The sequence below is a fragment of the Uloborus diversus genome, chromosome 6, assembly GCF_026930045.1.
Source record: "Uloborus diversus isolate 005 chromosome 6, Udiv.v.3.1, whole genome shotgun sequence".
Classification (NCBI taxonomy): Eukaryota; Metazoa; Arthropoda; class Arachnida; order Araneae; family Uloboridae; genus Uloborus; species Uloborus diversus.
The window spans coordinates 158,211,042-158,236,607 of NC_072736.1; positions in this window are offsets into that span (position 1 = coordinate 158,211,042).

Genomic DNA, 25,566 nt, shown 5'->3' on the forward strand with positions numbered 1-25,566 from the left:
TGTTTGCAGGTGGCAGCACTGTCTGCTTTTGTTTATGTTCTTTGTTTATCTACCTACCAGGAACATAACCTCAATCAACTTAAACAGTTCACTAGTTCTTTTTATTAGTGTGTTCTGTTATATTTAAAGTTAGTTTTAGGTAATTAGTGAGTATGTGTATGTGAGTATATATAATAGTGAGTATAAACAATTTCTTACCTCCTTTTTTAAAAAGTTAAGAAATGATGTAAACCTTGTGAAAAGTATGCCAAAAAGACTTAAAATGCTCATCAAGAACAAGGGAGTGCATACTAAAGATAAGAGAATTATTTCACTGTTCGTTAACGTGTCTATAGTTATGTAATAAATTAAGAATTTGCTTTTAAAACAGTTATAGTCTAATAATTTGCCCCTCCCCCCAGCACTGTAAATATATCAAACCTCAGAAAACAGCGATTCTTCACAATTTTTCTAGTGAAATATACTTGCATATTTAAAATATTAGTACCAATCCAAAGAACATAATTTCTGGTTTGTTTTACAGAACTCGAGCTAAAAATGTTTTAGCAGTTTTTAGTACAATTTAATAATAATATAGGCATTTATTCGTGCGATTGGCAACGATGTCATTAAAAAACGAGCTGATGTGTGCATCACATGACTTCCTTGTACTCCAATTTAATGTCATTTCCCCATTACTGGCAATTTTAATGTGATTCAATAGTTTACTCTCTAAATATCACCAACAGTGGTCAAATTGAAACCAAATTTTCAAAAAAATCGCAAAATTTGTCGCCAAAAACTTGGCGGCCAAAAGCTTGGCGATATATCGGCTAGTGTTTGCCAAATTATTACACCACCAAATTATAACACCCTTTGGAACATCCGAATGCAACCAAAAAGGGAGGTGTACAACTAGATCCCACTAGGAGTCTAAGTACCAAATTTCAACCTTCTAGGACATACCGTTCTTGAGTTATGCGACATACATACGCACGTACCCACATAGGTACATACAGATGTCACGAGAAAACTCGTTGTAATTAACTCAGGAATCGTCAAAATGGATATTTCGCTATTTTGCGTGTCTATACGTTCTTAGGCACTTATCCACGCGTGGTCGGGTTGAAAAATAAACTCAACATTTATTCGGGGTCGAGCAAAATGAAAATTGAGGTCTATTTTTGGGTGAAATTTTTTCGCGAATACAATACTTCCTTTTTTGTAAAAGAAAGTAAAAAGAATGCTTAATGATTTAAAAAAGTGTCTGCTGCCAGTTTCTATTTGTTAACAAATAAAATATATGTCACTCGTTTTAGTATATAAGAAGAGCTTTTAAAATTATTTTGTTTTCCCTCTTGATTTTGCTTTCGTCACTAGAAAATTTACTAATGTTGATTACATTTGCTTTTCCGTATTTCCTATTTCATCTAGAAACTAGTATGTTGTGGCCATCACGAAACTTTCTTCTATATTTTTCCTTTTTCTGATCCCTCCCCATGCTTGACGAGGAAGCAATATTCCTAACAAAAACAAAATTACACATGCAAACACTTGACGACCATCCCAATGTCTGAATTATTGTAAAAACAAAACAAAGAGCGAAAATTGAAAGTTACTTTAAAAGCCTTACTTGAATTAATTACAAATATTTTATTTATTAACAAACATAAGATGGCAACAGTTAAAAATTTTAAATCATTGAGATAATATTTCCGATCATTTCCATACAATTAAAATCACGAGAAATACGCAGACGACAATCTATTACGATTTATCTTTCTTATTGTTGCATTAATAAAACTATTTTTATTCGCAAAAAAAAAAAAAAAAATCAACACCTCTTGGAGCGATTGGAGTCAAAATTGAACCAAAGCCTGTTTACGTATGGATTCACATATATTCCAAATTTCAACCAGAACGTAGCATTACTTCTTGAGATAGGGCACTCACAATGGAAGAAAAGAACGGGCGATTGCGCTACCCCCTTTTTAGCTGTTGACACCAAAATAAAATCAGCTTTTATACCCACTAAGGGCTACTTGTCAAAAAATTTTTGTTTGATTCCGTTCGTTATTTCTTGAGATACAGCAGTCACAATTGACGACAAAAAAGTTCTATAACTCAACCCCCGTTTGAGCTATTGACACCAAAATTGAATCAGCACCTGCTCCTGTTAGGGGCAACATATGGACCAAATTTTGTTTGATTCCGCCAGTTACTTCTTGAGGAATAGCCAGCACGTGTAACTCAAAAAACGTCCCATTGCTCCACCCCCCTTGGAGGAATTCGCGCCAAAAATCAATGGGCACAAGTTCACATAGGGGCACATATGTGTACCAAATTTCGTTCGATTTCATGCGGTAGTTTTTGCTGTAGAGCGACCACAAAAAACTGGTCACACACAGACGTGACACACATACACACACATACACACATACACACAGACAGACAGACATTTTCCAAAAATAGTCGAAATGGACTCAGCACACCTCAAAACGTTCGAATCCGTCAAAATTCGAACTTCGAAAATTTGCACGAATCCAATACTTTCTTCTATATATTAGATATAGAAGAAAGTAAAAATTGAATCTATTTAAATTGTACATTTGTTCTTATCCGTGAAATTCATCTTAATATGAGGTTGGAAATGAGGGTCAAGGTTTTCTAAAATGTTATTTTAATATTTTTTCTTGTCTATAAGAGGAAGGGTAACATTCTTTAAGTTTAACTGTGCAAATTCAAGCCTGTTTTTTTTCCGGTATATAAAAATTTCAATCAGATTGGGACTCAATTAAACAAATTATTTATAAAACGGACTGTGTTATTAACAAAACAGACGAAGTTTAATATTCGTTTCTGTACTTAAAATTTTTGAATTGGAAGTACCTGTTGCAATAAAGTAAAACTCATATTAAATGCAGAAAAAACGAGCTGATGTACATATGATTTCCCCTAAAAAGGGGCAAAAGACCCGTTTAGAAACACCCGAATGCAACCAAAAGAAGAGGTGCACAGCTAGATCCCACTAGGAGTCTACGTACTAAATTTCAAATTTGTAGGACATACCGTTCTTGAGTTATGCGACATACATACGCACGTACATACTGACGTCACGAGAAAATTCGTTGTAATTAACTCGGGAATCGTCAAAATGGATATTTCGAGTGTCTATACGTTCTTAGGCATATATCCACGTGAGGTCGAGTCGAAAAAAAAAAACTCAACATTCATTCGGGAGTGAGCAAAATGGAAATTAAGGTCGATTTTTGAGTGAATACACAATACTTCCTTTTTTTGTAAAAGAAAGTAAAAAAGAAAACAGGTATTAACAAGAACAACCCGAAGTCAAAAATGAAAACTATTTTTACATTTGAACTTTTGGTCAACATTTGCTCCCGCTTTTCCCTTCGTTCCTTAAATGAGAATTCTTTTATTTATTTATTTATTTGTTTATTTATATTTTTGCGACAGTCTTCTGATACAGTAAAATTTCGTTACAACAAACTTCTTAGTACAATAAATGTTGTCAGTTGTGACGAGAACTTAGTTGTCATGGCATTGTAATGACTATTGCAACGTTTCAAAAAAGTTATTCCTGCTGATGTTTGGGGACAAGTAGACACGATAACACAATTTTGGAAATTTTTACACCTCAACTTGTGGTGAAAAGTGACTTTATTTGAAGTTTGCTTCGAATAAAACCGAAAATTCACGCGTTACTACAATCCTCGCGGCCATCAATTACAATCTTCACGGTCCTCGCGGCCATCAATTACAATCTTCACGGTAATTAGATACCCATTACTGGTATCATCACCTCAAGGACACTGTGTTGTGTGTCAAAAAAAAAAAGAAAGAAAGCGTGTTTTGAGTGCCAAAAACGTTTGCATAAACACAGTGTCTTTTTTTAACACGGGCAGAAATGTGAAGTTTAAAATTATTATGAGAAGAAGTTAAGAATATGTTTAGTAAGGGAAAGTAGCATTTTATAAATTTATTAGTATTAAGTTATTGTTTGCATTTCAATTGTAATTTGAGAGCCTTTTTTTCATTTAGTTATTTCTGATTTTATGTATGTGAATGAATTTGTTTTTAAAAATGTGCAATGACCGTTTTTCTTCTATTTATATATCTTTTAAAATATTTAACATTTTAATTTGAGGTATACGTAATAAATAGTATATTTTTTATAAATAAAGCTCTCTACATAAATTACATAAATACAAAACTGTAGCCGACAAGTGTAAAGAATAATCCATTAAAAATCCTTGACAAAAAAACTCAACGTAACATGCCAATAATGTTCCCAAACGAGAGCATGACCGAAATATATATATATATATATATATATATATATATATATATATATATATATATATATATATATATATATATATATATATATATATATAAAACTTTTAATGAAAAAATTTTCTTGAATTGTTAAAAGGGATGCCTAATATTCCTATTTTTATGATGCAACTCCATTTTTAAGGGCATTTAAAGGGTTAAATTGTGTTTGACTAACTTTAATCCGATTAAAATTAATCTGATTAAATTTTATCCGATCACTTTAGTTTGGTCCAAAAAATCTAGCTTCTTCATTCTGGACACATGAATTTGATTAATTTAGTTTGCATTAAACAAAATGAACTAAACTAATCGGTTCTCGGCGACTGACAAAGTTAATTGAAACTGAAGTTACACATCATCTGCATTCGAACGGAATCAGATTGAAAACAATCTGAACTAAATATGATTGAATTTACTTAATAAATTGATAATTTAATTAATTAATGCCTAACATCCGCCATAATGCCTACTGTTTACAACCTTAGGTTTGTAAAGCCCATGTTATAAAAAATGTTGTTCATAGGTTTTAATACATTTTTCGCAAATTGAAATGAGTGCTATTAATTTTTAAAATACCGTTTTCGGAACTCTTGCAGAAAGCACATAGCGAAGCAAAATGCATTTCGGAGAATGTTCATTCCGTTTTCTGAAACTGCAGTGATTAATATACAGAGTGCAGTTTCGTAATTATAGCGAAAGCCGAATGAGATATTTTGAATCATTTCGATATATTCTAGAAGAGTTAAAACGGCACGACACACTGAAACATATTTCATTATGTCCCATAATTTTAAAGCTACGTACAAAACTGCAACAATACTTTTAAAATCACCCCTGTTAATGACTTATTTTCGAAAATAATCTTCATTTTGTAAGAGGTATTTGTAATTAACCAACAAGCGTTTTTTCTTTATTATTGTTTCTTTAATAAATTGAAAGACACAAAAAAAAATGAATTTGAATTTTGACATCTTGAATTCAAATTATGTTTTTCGCAATCACGTGTTTTTTTGTGTGTACAGCATGTGTGTGTTTGTGTGGGTATGTGTGTGAGTGTGTGTGTGTAGGTGTGTGTTTGTGTGGGTATGTGTGTGTGTAGGTGTGTGTTTGTGTCTGTGTGCATGCGTGTGTGTGTGTAGGCGTGTGTTTGTGTCTGTGTGCAGGCATGAGTGTGTGTGTAGGCGTGTGTTTGTGTCTGTGTGCAGGCATGAGTGTGTGGGTATGTGTGTTTGTGTGTATGTGTGTGTGTGTGTGGGTATGTGTTTATGTGTGTGTGAGTGTGTAGGCATGCGTGTGTGCATGTATGCGTGTAGGGTATGGACGCAACCTGGAGACGGGTTTCGCTAGAGGAGCAGCATCGTGAAGCCGGCCGACGGATGGTGCTGGCAGAGGGAGACAGAGGGAAAATAAAATGATAGCACGCCAAAAACAGTCAAATGAGAACAATAAGCAATCGTGATTGCTCAAAAAAAAAAAAACCCGTCGTGATGAATATTTTGAAAGAACTATACCTTGAAAAATCAACAGTTAAGTTATCCATAAGATTTTTTTTCCTCGGTGAAAAGTAGAGTTGATTTAAAACTAATTGTATTCGGAAATGTCACTATCAGAAAAACTCCTTTATTCATTTCATAGAATGAATCTATACCAAGACTTAGTACTTTTCTTGGGTTAATATTTCTCTCAATCAAGATTTTTCAACTTCCTACGCAACAAGGAAGGGGGTTATAAATGTGACGTGTGCATCTTTGTATCTATCTGTCTGTGCCGTGTTCCCTAGGGTGGTTCAAAAATACATGTAAAAAAAAGTTTCTCCTAGATAACAGGACACCCCTCATTATTTTTAGGCTTGTGGATAGCAATGTACTCGAAGAATTTTAGCTTCCTATTTCAACTGAAAGAGGATCCTCAACCCCCTCCCCCAAACTTCATAAGCATGGGGACGGGGGTTAAAAAATACACTGAACTAAAAAAACAGTGCTACATATCATAATATACACGAGTAATATGCATATACATTGCAATAAAGTAATTATTTACAAAAAAAAAAACAGCTGCGGAAATGAAATGTTTCTAAATTTGTGGCATTTTCTATACTACGGCTAATGTTAAATGAAGGGGTCATTGAGTCCCTTTTAAATATTGAGTAAGAAGCTAAAACTTTTACAGCATAATACTATTAGTAAGTCTAAAAATAAAATAGGGGGTGTCCAGGACTCTAGCTGAAAAGAAGTTTTTTTGAACCGCCCTAGTGTTCCCCCTAAACGGTTGGACCGTTTTTGATAATTCCTTTTTTTTTTTTTTTTTTTTTGAGCAATCACGATTGCTTATTGCTTTTATTTGACCATCCTTGGCGTTTGGTTCCTTTTTCAGCTTGGACCAGGGACACCAGCACCACCGCCTACCGGCCTCTGCAGGCGCGGCTCCGAGCACTGCCTCCTGGAATCCGTTTCTCCTGGTCGGGGGCGTCCATGTCCTACACACACGCGCGCTCATACACACAAACCTTTACACACATACACCTCGCCTACGTGCATACACACAGGTCTACGCACACACACAAGCCTACACATGCACGCACACGCACCTACACTTACGCACGCCTGCACACACACAGAGAACTATACACACATAACCGCCCAGGAGGAGTGGTAGGCTTGGAGGGACAGGAGCTGTTTCTAGAAACAATAGCCTCCAATGAGTAGGGCCCTGTTGCAACTCGTGATTGCGAAAAACATAATTTGAATTCAAGATGTCAAAGTTCAAATTATTTTTTTTTCTAAAGAAGACCTTATTGGTAACGTTTTAGCTAACTTTCGTCTTTGTGGGACTTTGATTACCGAGGATAATCATTCAAAAGCTTGAAAATTAGAATTTTTCTGAGCAACTTTGGTAGTGAAAACATACTAGCACTTTAAAAAGATTACTATCAATCCAAAGAACGTTATATTCGGAATTGGATAGAATTTTTTGGAATAGTAAAGTCATTTATTAACGTGATTGGTAACGATGCCATTGACGGCTGACAAGAAAAAAATGCTTAATAATCCAAGATTTTATCTGTTGCTAGTTTCTATTTGATAACAAGTACTGTAGTAGTAACAAGTACTGTACCTGTAGTTTTTTTTTTTTTGGTACATAAGAAAGACTTTTGAAAGGATTTTCATTTTCCCTCTTAGTTCTGCTTTAGCTACTAGCAAATGTTACTAGTTGTTATTGTCTTTCTTTTCTCATGTTTCTCATGTCATCTAGAAAAAAAATAAAATCCACTAAAGTTTTATATGTGTTCTCACCCGCGGAATTCAACTAAATTTGAGACAGTGAGAAGCAAAGGGACATAAGTGAACATTTTCAAATTTTGAGTAAAACGCGTTTAAAGTTGTGGTCCTAGAGGTAAAATTTCATTGACAAGTTTTTCTAAATCACTCTGAATAGCAGCACCTACGAAAGTTCTTGCCCTAAAACAGAGGAGAATTTCACCTTCCATTTGTACTGATTATCCAAAAATGTTTAATTTTGGCACTTACATCCCTTTGCTTCGCACTGCCATATGTGTGGTCTCACCAGGGTTCGAAAATATCCGATATTTTGATATATATCGGATATTTTGATATCTACCCGATATTTTCAATCAGCAAAAACTAAAGCCTTCCAAATAGTAAATGCATCTTCACAAAACATTGTTATTACAATACTTAGACTTAAAATCAAGGTTTCTTTCATTATTTATAACGAATAATTCATTTTACATTTCTATCAATTTTAATGGAGTTAATTAAACATTAGTTGTTTTACTCATTTTTCCTCTGTTGGCTAGTTTTACACAGTTTTTTCGATTAACAAATAAAAAATATGCATTAGTCGGTGCACAGTCATAAGACATTTTATTTATTTATTTATTTATTTATTTTTTTAATTATTATTATTATTATTTTTTTTTTTTTTTTTGACCAATGTTTTATATTTAAACTAGAGTTCGCCCAGCGGTCGAAATTCGACCATATTCATTACTGAATATTTGAGAAAACTTACATATGAATTTCCCTGTTTTTAACAGTTTTATTTTTACTCTTATACATTTGTTAAGTGTACATCTGGGAACATATAATTTTTGCATGGACTCACAATACCAAACAGAAATAATTTATTCCGATTTTACTATCTGTATGTGGTGCAGCATAGCCTATTAATAACGCTTTTGCGCCAAAAAAAAAACAATGAAAGCTTTTTGTATGTTAATCTCAAGATAAATGAATGAAAGGGGATATTTTGATGATTGGGAAATTGGTGTGGTCGTCAAATTCTTGGCGTGAATAATTTCATTTCGGATAACATATGTTCTCTTGTGATAACCCTAAGCAAATATATATTTCTCTACTCTTTGTTAGCGTGCGCGAAGGGAAAACATTTCTCGCGCTGACATTGGTGCCAAAAAATTGACGCCAATGGATAAAGATCGCCAAATTCCCAATGATCGAAATATTTTTGCATGAAATGATACCGCAAAACTCAGTTTATACGTAAAACTTCTGTATAAAAAAACTTCTTATAAAAAGTCGACTATCATTGCTTAAGTTGCCTTGATCTTTGGCATTAGAGGTATAAAATTTCAAATGGTCAAATGAACCAACACTACTTGCTACATTAAAAATTGTCCATTCGAAAACACTGGACGTCGCAATAATATTACAATTTTAAAAAGTTCGTCTTCATGATTTTTTAATGGTTAAGGGCTATACATAGTTAATGTCACACTTTTTTTCGACATATTTGACCCTTCCCCCCCTTTGTCACAAAGTTTCACACTTCACCATACTTCTCCTCTCTTTGTCCATGAAAAACAGCGTGACAAATGCCATTTTCATAAAAAAAAAACTTGCGCTGGCACATTCTCCCACTGTATGCCTCTCTTATTATTAATTTCTCTCTCTCTCTCCTCCCTCTTATTACAAACTTACAATTTCATGAATCCCACCTTAAAACGTGACTTTATTCTTGAACATCACTCTGCTTTGCGATAACCCTGTGCAAATATATATCTCCCTACTATTTGTTTGCGTATGCAAAGGAAAAACAATTGCCGCGCTGGCATTGCTGCCAAAAATTTAACGCCAATGGATAAAGATCGCCAAATTCCCAGAAAAAACACAATCTTACTGAATGAAATGATGCCGCAAAACTCAGTTTATACGTGATTCCTTTGTATAAACGAATTTAATTTCTTAATATTCAAGCAAGAAATAGCAACACGTAATATTATCTAGCAATTTCTTCACGCTATGTCGCGTGAAAAAGCAAATAAAAATGTATTGTCACTAACTTTTAATTGCTTCTAGCGCTTTTTCTAGTGCTTCTAGTGGGTTGGCGTTTTCGCTCGGTAAAACCGGGTAGAACGTGTTTCAAAGTATTTTTCACGAGCTTTCCAACCATACCAAGCTCGAAGCATTAAAATGCATTTTTCGTGTGGAAAAAGCAGTTTTAAAATTAATTAAAACTTAATATTTCACGCTTCCAACAATGAATTTCAACAATGGAAAAGAGATAAAATTAAAATTTTTGAGTTTCGCTAACTAAAAAACGCTTATAACTTTTTTTCTAGTGGATTTAGGTTATTGGACCTTGGGCGCCCTGACAATTTCTTCGTTATGAGTATTTTTTAAAGACCTTTCCAACCATATCAAATTCGAAAAAAATGGTAAATCCGTTCGCGTAGAAAGAGCCCTTTAGGACGAAAATGCGTTTTTAATTAATATCTCCGTTAACTAGCGTTCGATTTCAAAAGTTGTTGTTGATGACACTAAAACTCGGCAATAGCTACCGAACAAAAAAAAAAAAGAATGAAGAAAATCGGTTCACAAACAGAGGAGAAATTGGTACCGAAAGAAAACGGCTTGCTTATTAATATATAAAGATTAGCGCTTTTAATATGAATTAAAATTGTTACATTACTAATGATTTTATGGATATAAGATTTAAAAAAAAAAGATTTTATTACTTTGTTATATTAATGATGCATTAATACTTTATAAAAATATTTTACATAACTTTTTGGTTATTTTTAATAAGAAATGAACGATATTACTATGACTAATATAATTTTTATACTTAAAATACCGTAGGTGAAAACATAAATATCGAAAATATCAAAATATCATGATATTTTCAAAATAAATATCGGATATATATCGTGATTCTAAGTGATTTGTACATGCACTACTTCGAACTTAAATTATTTAAAATTATACAATTTGATTTTTACGTCAGGTACGTTGACGACATTTTTGTGCTTTTGGACTCTTCTGTCAGTGACCTTGATAACCTTTTATCCATCCTAAATACTATTGACCCACATATTCAATTTACGGTGGAATTGGAATCTGGTAATCATCTTGATGTGTCCATCACTCGTCATGACAATACGTTTATAACTACTGTTTTCCGTAAACCCTTTGCTGTTTCTCTCCCCCAACCTCACAAGTTATCCGTTCATCCTCCTAAACGAAAATTGGCTGCTTTTAGATCTTTTATTTACCGTGCTTTAGCCATTTGCTCAAATTCCAATTTACTTTCATCAGAACTGAATTACCTACGAAGTATTGCGGTGGATCGGGGATTCACATCAGATATTATTGATACCATTTATAAGAAGCTATGTAGCTCAACTAACAAAAATCAAACACTTGCTCCTGTGAATTATTCGAGTCCCGTTGTCTTACCCTTTTTTCCTAAAATCAGTCTACAAATTGCCAAAATCTTAAAAAAGTTTCATTTTTCCGTCACTTTTTCTCCTGTTAATAAATTAAGATTTTCACAGCTTAAACACCCTGTTCAGAACCTTGACAAATGGGGCATTTACAGTGTTTCCTGCCAGTGCAATTTGGCCTACATTGGGCAGACTCGACGATCCCTCAAATTCCGGATAAAAGAACACGAAAATTACGTCAAGAAACAGGATCTCAAACGCTTCTCTATTGCTCAACATTGTTGGTCCAGCGGTCATATTGTAACGGATTCGGTGCGACTTCCACTTTCTTGAAATGAAGACACAGTTCTTGATAAAAACACAGGAAATTTATTTACACTATGTACAGGAAAGATCTTCAACAACTGCTAAATTATTCATCAGCAATTAAGCAATTATCACACAACACCGTAAACTCAACGTTTACACACGTATTTACTTCCAAATACGAAAACAACACAGCGAAATGCCTCGCTATAAACAGAGCAAAAATGCACTCAGTTCGAAAATCTCAATCGAAACTAACTGTTTATCCTTCGCTAACGGCTTAAATACACCGAAAAGAATTTTCTCAAATATTCCACACGCTTCTCGAAATGCGTTGTCCGTTATCAACTTTTATCAATGAACAAAAAGGGAATAGGGGTCGTATATTTTAGCCATATGAAAAAGGGGTTGTATATTCATTACGGGAAACTATTTACAGGTTACGTTCCTACAATAATTACTATTTACAGAATTTGTAACATTGCCCCCTTCCTAAGGACTGCACGTCCCGGGCAGTACAATCCCCAGAAAGGGTGCCAAACTTCTATAACAAGTTTACAAATATACACATTAATTAATAACTAACAGATACAAAAAGCACAATAATAACAAGAAATATTACTAAACATTAAAAGCAAAAATTATCTACAACTTTTATGTTATCAACCATGGTTGTTTACGTAATACTCATGAACTATGGCCATAGTATGGGGCTAACCGATCATAATGTACAACCCTAGGTTTTGCATTAGGTGATTTTTGGATCCTCACTACGACGTCATTCAGTCGGTTAAGGACTTTGTAGGGTCCATCCCAATGCGACTGCAATTTGGGTGACAGACCTTTCCGTCGGATGGGATTCCATAACCAAACCTTGTCGCCATCGTTGAATTCATGTCCAGTAGATCTTGTGTCGTATCGGGTCTTCATCTTCTCCGCCGCGATGTTGATTCGCTCTCGTGCGAAGTTATGAACGTCTTCCAACCGGGCCTGGAGATCCTGGATGTACTCCTCAGGCGATGAAGGCGCATCCGGAGGACGACCGAAGACGAGATCACAAGGTAGCCGAAGCTCTCGTCCGAAGAGCATCTGAGATGGGGCATATCCGGTAGTCTCGTGGACAGCACTGCGGTAGGCCAGCAGGAACAAAGGTAGCTTCTTGTCCCAATCCTGTTGATTTCTGGATACCATAAGCGAGAGATTATTTAGGATCGTGCGGTTAAATCTCTCCACCATGCCGTCCGATTGTGGGTGTAGTGGTGTTGTCCTAGTTTTCTCAATTCCGAAAATTTGACATAGGCCCTTAAACACAGCAGAGATGAAGTTCCTCCCTTGATCGGAATGAATCTGCAAAGGTGTTCCATATCTCGAGATCCAGTGTTGGACCAGAGTCTCTGCTACGGTGGTAGCCTCTTGATCTGGAATGGGATATGCTTCCGGCCATTTGGTGAAGTAGTCGATGGAAACAAGAATGTATTTGTTCCCATCAGCAGTTCTTGGTAGGGGACCCAGGATGTCAATCCCAATTCGTTCGAAAGGAGCTCCAACGTTGTACAGATGTAGCTTCCCTCTGCTTCTCTTCTTCGGTCCTTTACGAGCAGCACAGGCGTCACAAGAATGGCACCACTTCTCCACGTCATCCTTCGCCTTGCTCCAGAAGAAGCGCTCCCGAACTTTATTGAGGGTTTTCAAGACACCAAAATGTCCTCCAGTCGCACTACTATGTATTTCTTTCAGAACATCTGAAATCCTTGATCGGGGAAGTAGTAACTGCCACCTAGATGTTTTGCCGTCGTCAGATTCCCATTTCCGGTGTAGCACGCCGTTCCGTAAATGGAGTGAGTTCCATAAAGCCCAGTATCTTTTTGTTGCAGGACTGAAGATGGAAACGTCCTGCCAGCTAGGGCGTCGACTGTCACTTTCCATGAACTCTAAAATTGGTTTTATGTCGGGGTCTTCAAGTTGATCTTTTCGAACTTGGTCATCACTCCATGGATCAGGTTCTGATGATGTTGGAGTCACTGTCACCTGATAGGCGGTAGGGCTAGTCGTTCCATACTGTTTCTCGATTCGGGAACAATAGTGGCAGTTCTCAGGACAGGGTCTCCTTGATAAAGCGTCAGCATTACCGTGAGATAACCCTTTTCGATGCTTGATCTCCATGTCATATTCCTGGAGCCGCTGTATCCATCTGGCTATCTGGCCTTCTGGATTCTTGAAGTTCAAAAGCCAAGTTAACGAGGCATGATCTGTCCGAAGCAGAAATTTTCGGCCGTAGAGGTAATGATGGAAGTGTTCTACAGCTTTCACTATGGCCAGTAACTCCTTTCTGGTGACGCAGTAATTTCGCTCCGACTTTGATAAGCATTTGCTCCAGTAAGCGATGACATGTTCATTTCCGTCAATTTCTTGGGATAAAACAGCTCCGATGCCCTCGTTGCTCGCATCAGTGTCCAGGATAAAGGATTTTTCAGGCTGAGGATAGGCGAGGATAGGCGTTGATGTTAAAGCCTCCTTCAGTCGTAGAAATGCAGCTTCGCATTCTTTGGACCATTCAAACTTTTGCTTGCTCTCCGTCAGCTTATGCAAAGGTCGTGCGATGTTGGAAAAACCCTTTACAAACTTCCTGTAGTACGTGCAGAGCCCCAGGAAACTTCGCAGCTGATGGATGTTTTCGGGACGACTCCAACTCCTGACCGCAGATACCTTTTCTGGATCGGTTTGTACACCTTCAGAAGAGATGATGTGACCAAGGTAGTTCACTTCCCGGCGGAACAAATTACATTTGGACGGGCTTAGCTTCAGATTGGCTTCCTTAAGCTTCTGCAGCACCTTCCTAAGATTTGCCAGATGTTCTTCGAAACTGCGTCCCACGATGATGATATCGTCTAAGTAGACCAGACAGGATTCGTAGGAAAGTCCTCTTAACACTGTCTCCATAAGACGCTCGAACGTAGCTGGTGCATTGCAGAGGCCGAAGGGCATCACTTTAAACTGCCATAAGCCTTGTCCAGTTGTAAACGCTGTCTTCTCTCGGTCATCAGGGTGTATCTCAACCTGCCAGTAGCCGCTCTTCAAGTCCAGGGTCGAAAACCACTTGTGTCCGGAAAGAGTGTCCAAGGTGTCGTCTATCCGTGGAAGAGGGTAACTGTCTTTCTTGGTGATTTCATTCAGCCGTCGGTAATCGACACAAAACCTGGTGGAGCCATCTTTCTTTCGGACTAAGACGATGGGAGAAGCCCAGGGACTGGATGACGGTTCGATTACATCATTCTCCTTCATCTCTTTCAGGAGGGTCTCAACCTCTTCCTTCTTGGCGAACGGTAGTCGTCTTGGATGCTGTTTAATAGGGAGGTGTTCTCCAGTGTAAATCCTATGCTGCGTTAAATTCGTACGGCCAACATCCTCCGATGTAGATGAAAACAGATGCTTGAAGTCGTCCACCAATTGTTCCGCAGCAGTTCTTTGGTCTTTCGATAATGGCGCACTCCCAATTAACTTCGACGTCAAGGACTCAGAAGACACAGTCTCAGAGGAATTGATTCTTCTAATGGTGCAGTTTACTGGAGTACAAGTTGCCAACACTTCACCTTTTCGGATATTCCTTGGCCTTTCACTCACGTTGGCGACTCTCACAGGAATTACATCCTTAGAAAGGTCCACAAGCGTAGATGCTACCAGTACTCCTTTTAGATTACTGTTTAGGTTGGGGGATTCAATGAGTCCAAATCGAAAACTATTGCTTTCTTCAATGGAGCCAGGTATTAATGATTCTGACCTTGAGGGAATCGAAAAATCTGTTTGGGCTATTATTTGATGAGCGGATTTTACATCACTTTCTGCGGGGAAAACGGCTATGTCTTCTCTCATCGAGTGCAGCTCATTTGTCTTGAAGTCGAGGTTGAAGTCATACTTCTTTAAAAAGTCCAATCCGAGAATGAAGGGGTCTGTGATAGCAGCAACGAATGCCGTATGATGGTAAGTGGCATTTCCAAACACAATTTCTAGGTTTACTTTACCTTCAATCTCGATCTTGTCACCTGTCACAGTTTGGAGGGTAACGCAGGGCGGCGTCCATAGAATGTTGAGTCCAAATTGACGAGCCACATCTGTTCTAATGATTGTAACATTGGCTCCAGTGTCAATAATCAGTTCGCAGGGAAACCCGTTTACGTATGCGTAAACAAACAGTCCATTACTGCCGCCACTCGTCGATGAAATCTGGAAAACTTTAAGATGGGGCTCATTCCAATTTGGCGACCTCCGCCCCGCGAGATTGCCATGGCTTAGTTTTCCTGGACCTGCGAGGGAGACGTGCTCTTCCCTCTGGTTCCTTGACGAGCTTCACAGTTTCTTCGTAAGTGACCCTCGCCACCACATTTCCAGCACTTAAGTGATTGTCCATTATGGTCCTTGGGAGCCGAAGTCCTTTTGAGGATTCCTGCAATTTCTTTTATTTGCTTTTCCAGTTCAGCAAAACGTGACGAAACCGGATCAGGCTCATCAGTTTTCACGCCGCGGATTGAATGGCGATCCTTGCGGGTTGCTTGCTGGGCGGCCTCCAACTTCATCGCATACACAACAGCAGAACTCAGGTCTTTGACATCCGCCATCCGTAGAGCTTTCTGGATTTCCGGATCTCGAACCCCGTCGATGTAGTAGTTGAGTGCCAGGTTGTCTCGAACATCCGCAGGACAGTCACAAAAAGCAAGATGAGACAATCTCTCGACGTCCGCCGCTAGCTCTTGCAGGGTTTCCCCGGTTTTCTGGAAACGGGACTTCAACTGGAGTCGGCTGAAATCTTTCTGGCACTTCTCACCGAAGCGAAGCTCCAACGCAGATGTGAGGGCGGCGAAATCCAGGCGCTGGCTGTCCGGAAGGGTCTGAAGAATGTCCGCTGCGTCACCTCTCAGGGATGCTGCAAGATGGCAGGCCTTGGTAGCAGAGTCCCATCCGTTCGCTTCCGCCACTATCATGAATTGGGTCTTGTATACCTGCCACGAACTTTTCCCATCAAATGTGGCCAGTTTAATGGACGGTCGAGCAACAGATGTGGGAGCGCCAAACTGTACAGAGCTGCTTTCCGCTGTCGCCAATCTCCGTTCCATGTCTTTAATTATTTCTTCCTTAAATGAAGTAAATTTCTTGTCTTCATCTTCCAACTTACTTTCCACACTGGCGATACGCTCTTCCACAGTATCAAATTTTTCTTCCAGAGCATCAACTTTATCTCCCATGGCGGTTAGTTGATTCTCCATCATCGTTTTCATCGACGTTAGGTCACTTTTTATTTCATTTTGACTTGTAGTAATTTTAGCAGTTAAATCACTATTTAACTGTTCCTGGTTAGTCGCCAATTCATTTTTTAATTGCTCTTGATTAGCTGCCATATCATTTTTTAATTGTTCTTGATTAGCTGCCATATCATTTTTTAATTGTTCTTGATTAGCTGCCATATCATTTTTTAATTGTTCTTGATTAGCTGCCATATCATTTTTTAATTGTTCTTGATTAGCTGTAAAACTTGCAGTCAAGTCACTTTTTAATTGTTCTTGATTAGCCGCCATATCACTCTTCACAGAGTTGATTGCATCAAGCAGTTGTTTTAATTGTTCATCCATTGCGCGAGTAATCACCATAAAAATAAAGTCCAAATTTAAAAAGTCTTTATGAAAAAATGTCCAAAGTCACACTTACTGCAAGAAAGTCCTGAAGTAGCCCCACGTTGGGCGCCAAGTTGTAACGGATTCGGTGCGACTTCCACTTTCTTGAAATGAAGACACAGTTCTTGATAAAAACACAGGAAATTTATTTACACTATGTACAGGAAAGATCTTCAACAACTGCTAAATTATTCATCAGCAATTAAGCAATTATCACACAACACCGTAAACTCAACGTTTACACACGTATTTACTTCCAAATACGAAAACAACACAGCGAAATGCCTCGCTATAAACAGAGCAAAAATGCACTCAGTTCGAAAATCTCAATCGAAACTAACTGTTTATCCTTCGCTAACGGCTTAAATACACCGAAAAGAATTTTCTCAAATATTCCACACGCTTCTCGAAATGCGTTGTCCGTTATCAACTTTTATCAATGAACAAAAAGGGAATAGGGGTCGTATATTTTAGCCATATGAAAAAGGGGTTGTATATTCATTACGGGAAACTATTTACAGGTTACGTTCCTACAATAATTACTATTTACAGAATTTGTAACAATATTTTTATTTTTTCTTCCGCCAAAGTTATTCACGAGTGTTCGTCCATTCATGATTTAGATTTTTGGGAGTCATATTACATATGGAAAAATGCTAATTTAATCGTCAATGATTTGTCTAGCACTCCCCCTTTTCCTAATGTTTGGAAGTCTGTTTTTTGATTTATTTTTTGTCCTTGACGTTTTCTACTGAGTGCAACTGTCCTCCTGAGTTCTGACGTAACCTTGACGTCATCGTTTCCGGTACTGCTCTCATATCTTTTACAACTCGTCTCTCATTCCAATGTTCGCCTCGACTGTGTTTTAGTCGGGTGAACCTGTCTTCGTTTTTAATGCACTGATGATGGCACTTGTGTTTTAAAGTGCCGAAACAGCTGTTTGCTGGTTTTTTAACCTTTTTTCATTCTCAATTTGTACTTTATATACGTTGTCATTTTTTATTCACTATACAGTACAAAGTTTTCGACTACTTTTTATGTAAAATATTAGTTCTTATTAACCTCATTGACTTTCATATGCGACTACAAATAATAAAACTAAATTAACATAATTCCAAACAGATTAAGCACAAATGAGAATTAATTTGCAAATTGCTCATTTCGAATAGGTCCTTCTCCGCAATTTACATTTAACAAACTGCTGTAGCCCACTAATCAGGGGAATTGTTGCGCAGTTCGATTTGTGAGTTCCAATAACATGCTTCATTATTCGCTTTGATCCAAACTAAGCGAATGAATGCGTCTAGTTAAGATCATAATAGGATAACTAGTGCAGTGGAATGGAATAAGTACATTAAACTAAGTGCCAATGTCTTTTGATTTAATTAAATGGTAATGGTTATTCTTGGAGCAGGAGAAACGTGTCGAGTCCAACTTAGATTTAAACTATTAAATACCAAAACTTGAAACAGACGTGACTTAATAACTATATTAACAGGCATTGTGGTCTGATGTCTTAGTTCGGCTTTTGAGCTATTGTTTCAACTTTCTCGTTACATAATAACTCAAAACGCCACTTTTGTAGAAGTTCGCCCTAAATGTTCTTCTATAAGACTAAGCTTCATGATTTTCACTAGTCATTTATTTCACACTAGCGGTACCCGCACGGCTTTGCCCGTAGTAGGGAATTAAAAGGTCATTTGGTTCGCCTGTATAATTACAAATAACGGATGATGAATTTCTCGCCAATTTGCTATGTTGAAAGGCTCGTCTATGTTATGGTTCCACGTTATGATAACTTGGTAATTTACTCATCCACGTTATGATAATTTGCTTGGTAAAATGTTCTTAAAATTGGAATCGAAAAAGAACAAAATCGAATTTTCAAAAAATCGCTTCGATGTGCACACCCCCATGCTACAAACTAACTTTGTGCCAAATTTCATGAAAATCGGCCGAACGGTCTAGGCGCTGAGCGCGTAACAGACAGAGATCCAGACACCCAGAGATCCAGACATTCAGCTTAATTATTAGTAAAGATTAAGATTTTTTTGGAGCAATCACGAATTGCTTATTATCCTCACTCGAACAAAGTTTGCGTTTCTCTGATTTTTCAGATTACCATGACGACAAGAATAATTACATCTTGTTGTTTAAATATTTATTAGTAGAACAAATTTTTGCCGCCACGGTTACAAATCGTTTGCGTTTATTCAAGGCTTAGCTGAAGCATAAAGCAGAGCTCTACGAACTCCACTGTCTCCACTGTCCAATGGCCTCCACTCCTGGGCGTGGGCAATGCTCCACATTCTCTCACACACATACACAGGCCTACGCACAGACACACACAGTCACACACGCCACATATCCACACACGCCTGCACACTAGGGTGGTTCGAAAAAATCGATTTATTTACTTTGAAATCGCGTTACCTCTCAAAAGTTGTAGTTCAGTATCCTAAATTGGGGAAAAATAATTTTTTAAAAAATATAAGTTGACAGCTTCAGTTCGCGCTTGAGGCCGAAAGTTTGAAAAATATGCTAAAAATTGAATTTTTCAAAAAAAAAAAATTATATATATATATATATATATATATATATATATATATATATATATATATATATATATATATATATATATATATATATATATTAGGGTGGTCCTTATTTTTGAAGTTGCAGATACTTTACGCGACGCCCCCTCAATTTGTTCCATTGTACAAATAAATGATCCTTGCAAAATTTTAAGTCAATCCATGAGTATTAACACGTGCCCCTAGGGCGCCCTTCTTTGAGTTTCGAAGAAAAAATTGCGGATTTTCTCATTTTTATGCAAAAATATTCTAGCGTTTTATATTTAAAGTAATTTTGAACCTCAATAGGTGCTGCTACTTCCAGACCGACCGTTCTTTCACTTTCATTCTGTAAAATTTAACATGTTACAGGGAATAAAATGTGCACCAATGGCCTTGGGTCAAGCGTACCCCTCTTCTGCACTTGTTCCAACCAAGCGGCAGGGGAACGTTTCTTCCCATCAAGATAGACACAAGGGATTCTATAGGCCATTAATGAACGATCTTTGACAACAACAAATTGCCTCCTCCAGGCTTTGGGGGTGTTGATTTACAAAATTCCCTGTGTATGTAATAGGTGTGTCAAATAGAGTCGCAAGGTTTCAATGCTATAAATGTAAGTAATTGAAATTATATTTTCATTCGCTGTTCTTTAGTTATAAACATACTTTAATGCTTATGCAATTTTTAATATATAAATTTAGAAAAATCCTCGATTAATCCTAACATAAAAATATACTGTATTTTCCATAGCAAAAATATAAATTAAAAAAAAAAAAGCCAGGTTGGAACAATGTAGAAATTTATACTTTAAATTAATTTTCTTCTATTTCAGTACATAGTCCTTTATTATCATGAAATGCTTGCGATTCATAAGATTTAGAACTCGAAATGGGTATCTATCCTAACCTGTTGAACTTTTGTTTTCTACAGCTGGTCTACCACGATTGCGAAAAAGCTTGACAACTATTGATATCTGCTCGCCTTTCATCACTGTTAGACAAATGCTATATTAGGGATAAAGATGTTGTTCATTTATTTACAGCCTATGTAGATGCAGTAAATTTAAATCTAAATGCCCTAGTGATCAATCGTACATTCCTAAAGAGAGCAAAAGGAAAATCTTCGAGAGGTAAAATTAAATTTCATGAATTTAAATTTAGATTTTTTTTAATTATTCACTGAGATACAAAGCTACATCCAGATGTAACTGGAAAAAGAACGCCGACAGGATTACCGTAATAGCTTCAGGTCCTAATATTGAACAGCTACTCGGAATTTTTTTAGATATTTCTTCAGTTGTATATCTTAGATGATAGCTCTTTATTGCTAACTGTTCCAGCTGTAGTGTTTGATACAATGGCTTGCAATACCAACCGTATAAATTGTGCATGCAATTTTTTAGAGCAAAAACTGAACGGAGATATGTTACATTTGGATTGCCATCATCATGCACTTGAAATCGTACTGCAGAGTGTGTCCTTAAAGAAGTTCTTGCCTTTCTTAGTTCTAGATCAGATATTCAATTATTTAGGCGCATCAAAATTTTGTGGAAAGATCTTCATCATTCAGAATGTATAAAATTTCAATCAAGTACAATACCACTTAAATTCTAAAAGACGAAGTTGATGACATATTATTGTTCGTAAAAAGCGGAATTGAGAAAGATTACAGAGAATTCTCATAACTTGTAATAATATTTCCTGGTGAATTTCCACCTACAGGGATATGTTTTCGGCAACCTGGAGCTTATCCCTGAGCCCCATGGGTGGCAAAAGGAATTTTTTTTTAAATTTTTATATTTAGGAAACAATTTAAATTGACCTTACATAAAGAGAAAGCCCTTCAATGCTGTTTTACAATTAAATGCTGTATGAAGGTATAGTTTTTCGCAGCAACCCAATCGAGACTCCTTTGAATAATATGATATGTCTGAAAAACTAGCAGCGTACAAAATGACGACAAGCATGTAGCTGAAGAAGTGATTGGAAAATTCATAAATCACTTATGGTATTTAGGAGATAAACTAGTAGCTTTGTCCGTATTGGATGAAGGAATTAACTTTGAAGATAGGAAAATACTAGTCCAAAAAGTGCTTGTGATAAGGAAGATGTGTCTGATGACTGTTTAACAAATTTCAGATAACAGTAGATGATTTGGAATACTTTCTTAGTACAGATCTTCCTCTTTATAGAATCAATTACGAGTCAATAAAACTGTTTGATAAGTTGCAAATATTAAAAGATTTTTTCCTGTTTGATCCTGAACCACGGCAAAATGAAGGAAGCTATTTAAAGGGAACATAGATCGTTAAAATACTGAAAATTGTGAATGATACAACTGAAAGAGGAGCACAATTAATCGAAGAATTTCACAACTAATTTACCAAATATGAGTCACAAAGCAATTTATTTTACCCAACGTCCAAGACTATTGGAAAAAAATACACACTATCGAGATACATTGAGAAAAGTGTACGATTAAGGAAAGTTTCTAAAGCATTATTTCATTCTTCTCCAACGTAAAATCTTTAGATAACATAAAATAATTTAAAAGATTCATTTTAGTGCGACCTCACAGTAAAATATTTTGCAAACCTAGGAGAAACGATGTACTGGGTCTGAAGTAAAAACTCGAATATTAGTGGGAAAATTATCAAAAGTGTTAAAGTTCAACGGCCTAGGGGCATGTGTTATTATTGACCAATCGAGTTCAAATTTTGCACACGTTACTTTTTATTATAGTGTCATAAAACTAGGGGGCGTCACTTGTTGAATTCCGAAAAGAAAAAATTCCCATATAAATAATGACCACCCTAATATATATATATATATATATATATATATATATATATATATGTATATATATATATATATTTGTATTTTTTCATAATGCAACAGAAAAGTGGAAAAGTGTCAGTATATAGCGTAGTTTGAAACTAAAAATTTTTTTTATAGCTTTTACATAAGAACTTTAGTTCGCGCATACGCCTTAGATTAGGCAAGAGATTTTAGCCCAAGATGTCTACTTAGAACTTTTTCATTATTTTTTTCCAATGGAGGATACCAAGTTACAACTTTTGAGAGGTAACGCGATTCCCGGAATGAAGAAATCGTTTTATTCGAACTACCATAATATACGTATATGTTTTAAGCAATAGATTAATTTTTCTTCTTGGAGCACATTTTAATAATATTGTCAGTGGTTTGAAATTTCCTGTTTCCTAAAAACTAATTACAAATAGGGGAAAAGAAACAAACAATTTTCATGACATTCATTTAACTCCGTTGGTTTAAAATGATTTTTTTTTCTTGAGAAATCAAAACAGTATACTAAGGAAGTAAAATAATGATTTGAAAAAATGCATTAGTAATACTTACTTTACGAATAGTCTGCATATCTTTCAGACATATGCTTTATTTCTTTACTTTGAAATCGCGTTACCTCTCAAAAGTTGTAGTTTAGTATCCTCAATTGGGGAGAAATAATAAAAAAATTCTAAGTTGACATCTTCAGTTCGCGCATGAGGCTGAAAGTGTGGAAAAATAGGCTAAAAATTGAATTTTTCAAAAAATACTAAAATAAGGTTTTTTTTTTTGTATTTTTTCATAATGCAACAGCTATAAAGTGTCAGTATATAGCGTAGTTTGAACCTAAAAAATATTTTATAGTTTTCACACCTAGACCTTTAGTTCGCGCATACGCCTTAGATTGAGCAGGACATTTTAGCCCAATTTAAGGCGTGTGCGCTGCGAAAAACCTTATGTGAAAGCTGAAAAACCTTATGTAAAAGCTATAAAATATTTTTTCAGATTCAAACTACGCTATATACTGACACTTTATAGCTGTTGCGTTATAAAAATACTTAAAAAAAATTATTTTATTATTTTTTTAAAAATTTCAATTTTTAGCATCTTTTTTCAAACTTTCAGCCTCATGCGCGAACTGAAGATGTCAACTTGGAATTGTTTCATTAGTTTTCCCTACTTGAGGATATAAAACTACAACTTTTGAGTGGTAATACGATTCCGAAATAAAAAAATCGATTTTTTCGAACCAGCCTACTGCACACATACATACGCTTAGAACAGGGGCGTGCACAGGGGGAGAGAAGGAACACCTGTTGGCCCGGGTCCGAGCCTGAGGGGGTCCAATAGTTTTAAAACTAGATATGAAAGAGATAAACGATATTGAGTGGAGCCCGGAAAAGTCATATGAGACGGGCCCCAAATTTTCTGTGCACTCCCCTGCTTACAACACACATACACAGGCCTGCACACACACATACGCTTACAACATACACACGCAAACAAGCATGATTACACACACACGCACACATTCGTGATTGCGAAAAACGTAATTTATGTTCAAGATATCAAAAATTTCAATTTTCTTTCTTATTTTAATAGTTTAGTTTTTGTACATATATCCTCTTGATTTCTTTAACTATTTTTCCTCCATACTAAGATAACATTTTTCAGTTTCTTGATACAAAACTCCCCCAGCGGTGGATAGGTATGGGTTCCATTAAGTCATGGCCATGTTTACTAGTTGGGTTATGTGATGCAACTTGTGTACAGTGAATGTATCGACGACATTAACCATTTGAACCAGACAATCATAAACGTTGGATTCTATGTTACACCAGACGTCTTTAACCGTGTGTGGGGAGAACTTGAATACTTCCGATTATCAGCGAAATAGGCGGCTACGGTAACCGCGGATAAGCAAGTCTCGGTTTATCCGCAAACTAGGTTAAAACCACTCTAGTGTCTGCAATAGTATAAAATGACTCGGATAGCTTAATAACACTTGCATACAATTAAACTATAATTGAAACGATAACAGTGTATGTAAGAACTGCACACAAAAGCTAGAAAAGGATCGCTCATTATTGCTCACGTATTACTCACACGCGAGCAAGATGCAGACAGACTGCAACAGATCAAGCTAAGGCCCCTATATATACGAGCCGGATCAAGCTAAGGCCCCTATATATATACGAGTCGACGCACAGAGGGGCCAAAACCCGAAAAGCTGGCAAAAACCTCAAAAAAAAACTTAGATTTGTGCCAAAATTGGTACATAGGGGTTTTTCGAGGTCGCTGATTATAAATCTGAAGTCAGAACTACTGTAAAAAAAAAAAAACTGCGGATCCACTACGGTGAACGCATGCGAGAAAAATCTGTAAGTATTTTATAAAAATTAATATATGGTGGTTTTTGAAGTCGTCGATTATAATAATCAATATCTGATGCAAGAAAAAAGTAATAAAGAAAGAAAAAAAGAATGAGAACCAAGAATCAAATAATCCACTATTATACTGGGAAATAAAATGAATTTTATCAATCAATTGGTTAAAATCAATTTCAAATTCGGAGTTAATGTCAAAATCAGAATCTGTTTCTGAATCGGTGAATGAAGAGCTACTTTCCGTTCGCGTTTTTGTTGTAATGGTTTCTATAGGAGAAAGTAATAATTCTAGAAACTTCCTGGGATAAGCTCCTTGGTTTTTTTTTTCTTTTTTTTTTCCCGGCTATTTTCTAATACTGGAAATATAGGGATCCGAAGATATCATGAAAATATCTTCCATAGTTTTAGCTCCCGAACATTTCCGCGAAAAAGCTTCGCAATATCTTTTAATAACTTTGTTTCTGTTTTCTTGCGCATCTTCTGATAATTAACCAATGCATGTGCTATTATTTGTGGACTGTGAATTAATAATTTGTGCACCGAAGTAGGCTTGTAATACCACGGATATAATTCGACAAAGTTTCCTTTCAGTTTATACTGTATGTACTTGAAACTTTTCACAATCTATCAAGGCAACTTGAAACAACCTGCAGAATCACGTAAAATCGCTTAATTAACGTAGCGCTTAATAACTTGTTAAGAAGCTAATGACAGTTAATGTTTACGAATTTCGTAAGATAAGGGAGCGAACTAAAGCCCTAAACTTGAATCTTAGCTTTATATGGCATTAGA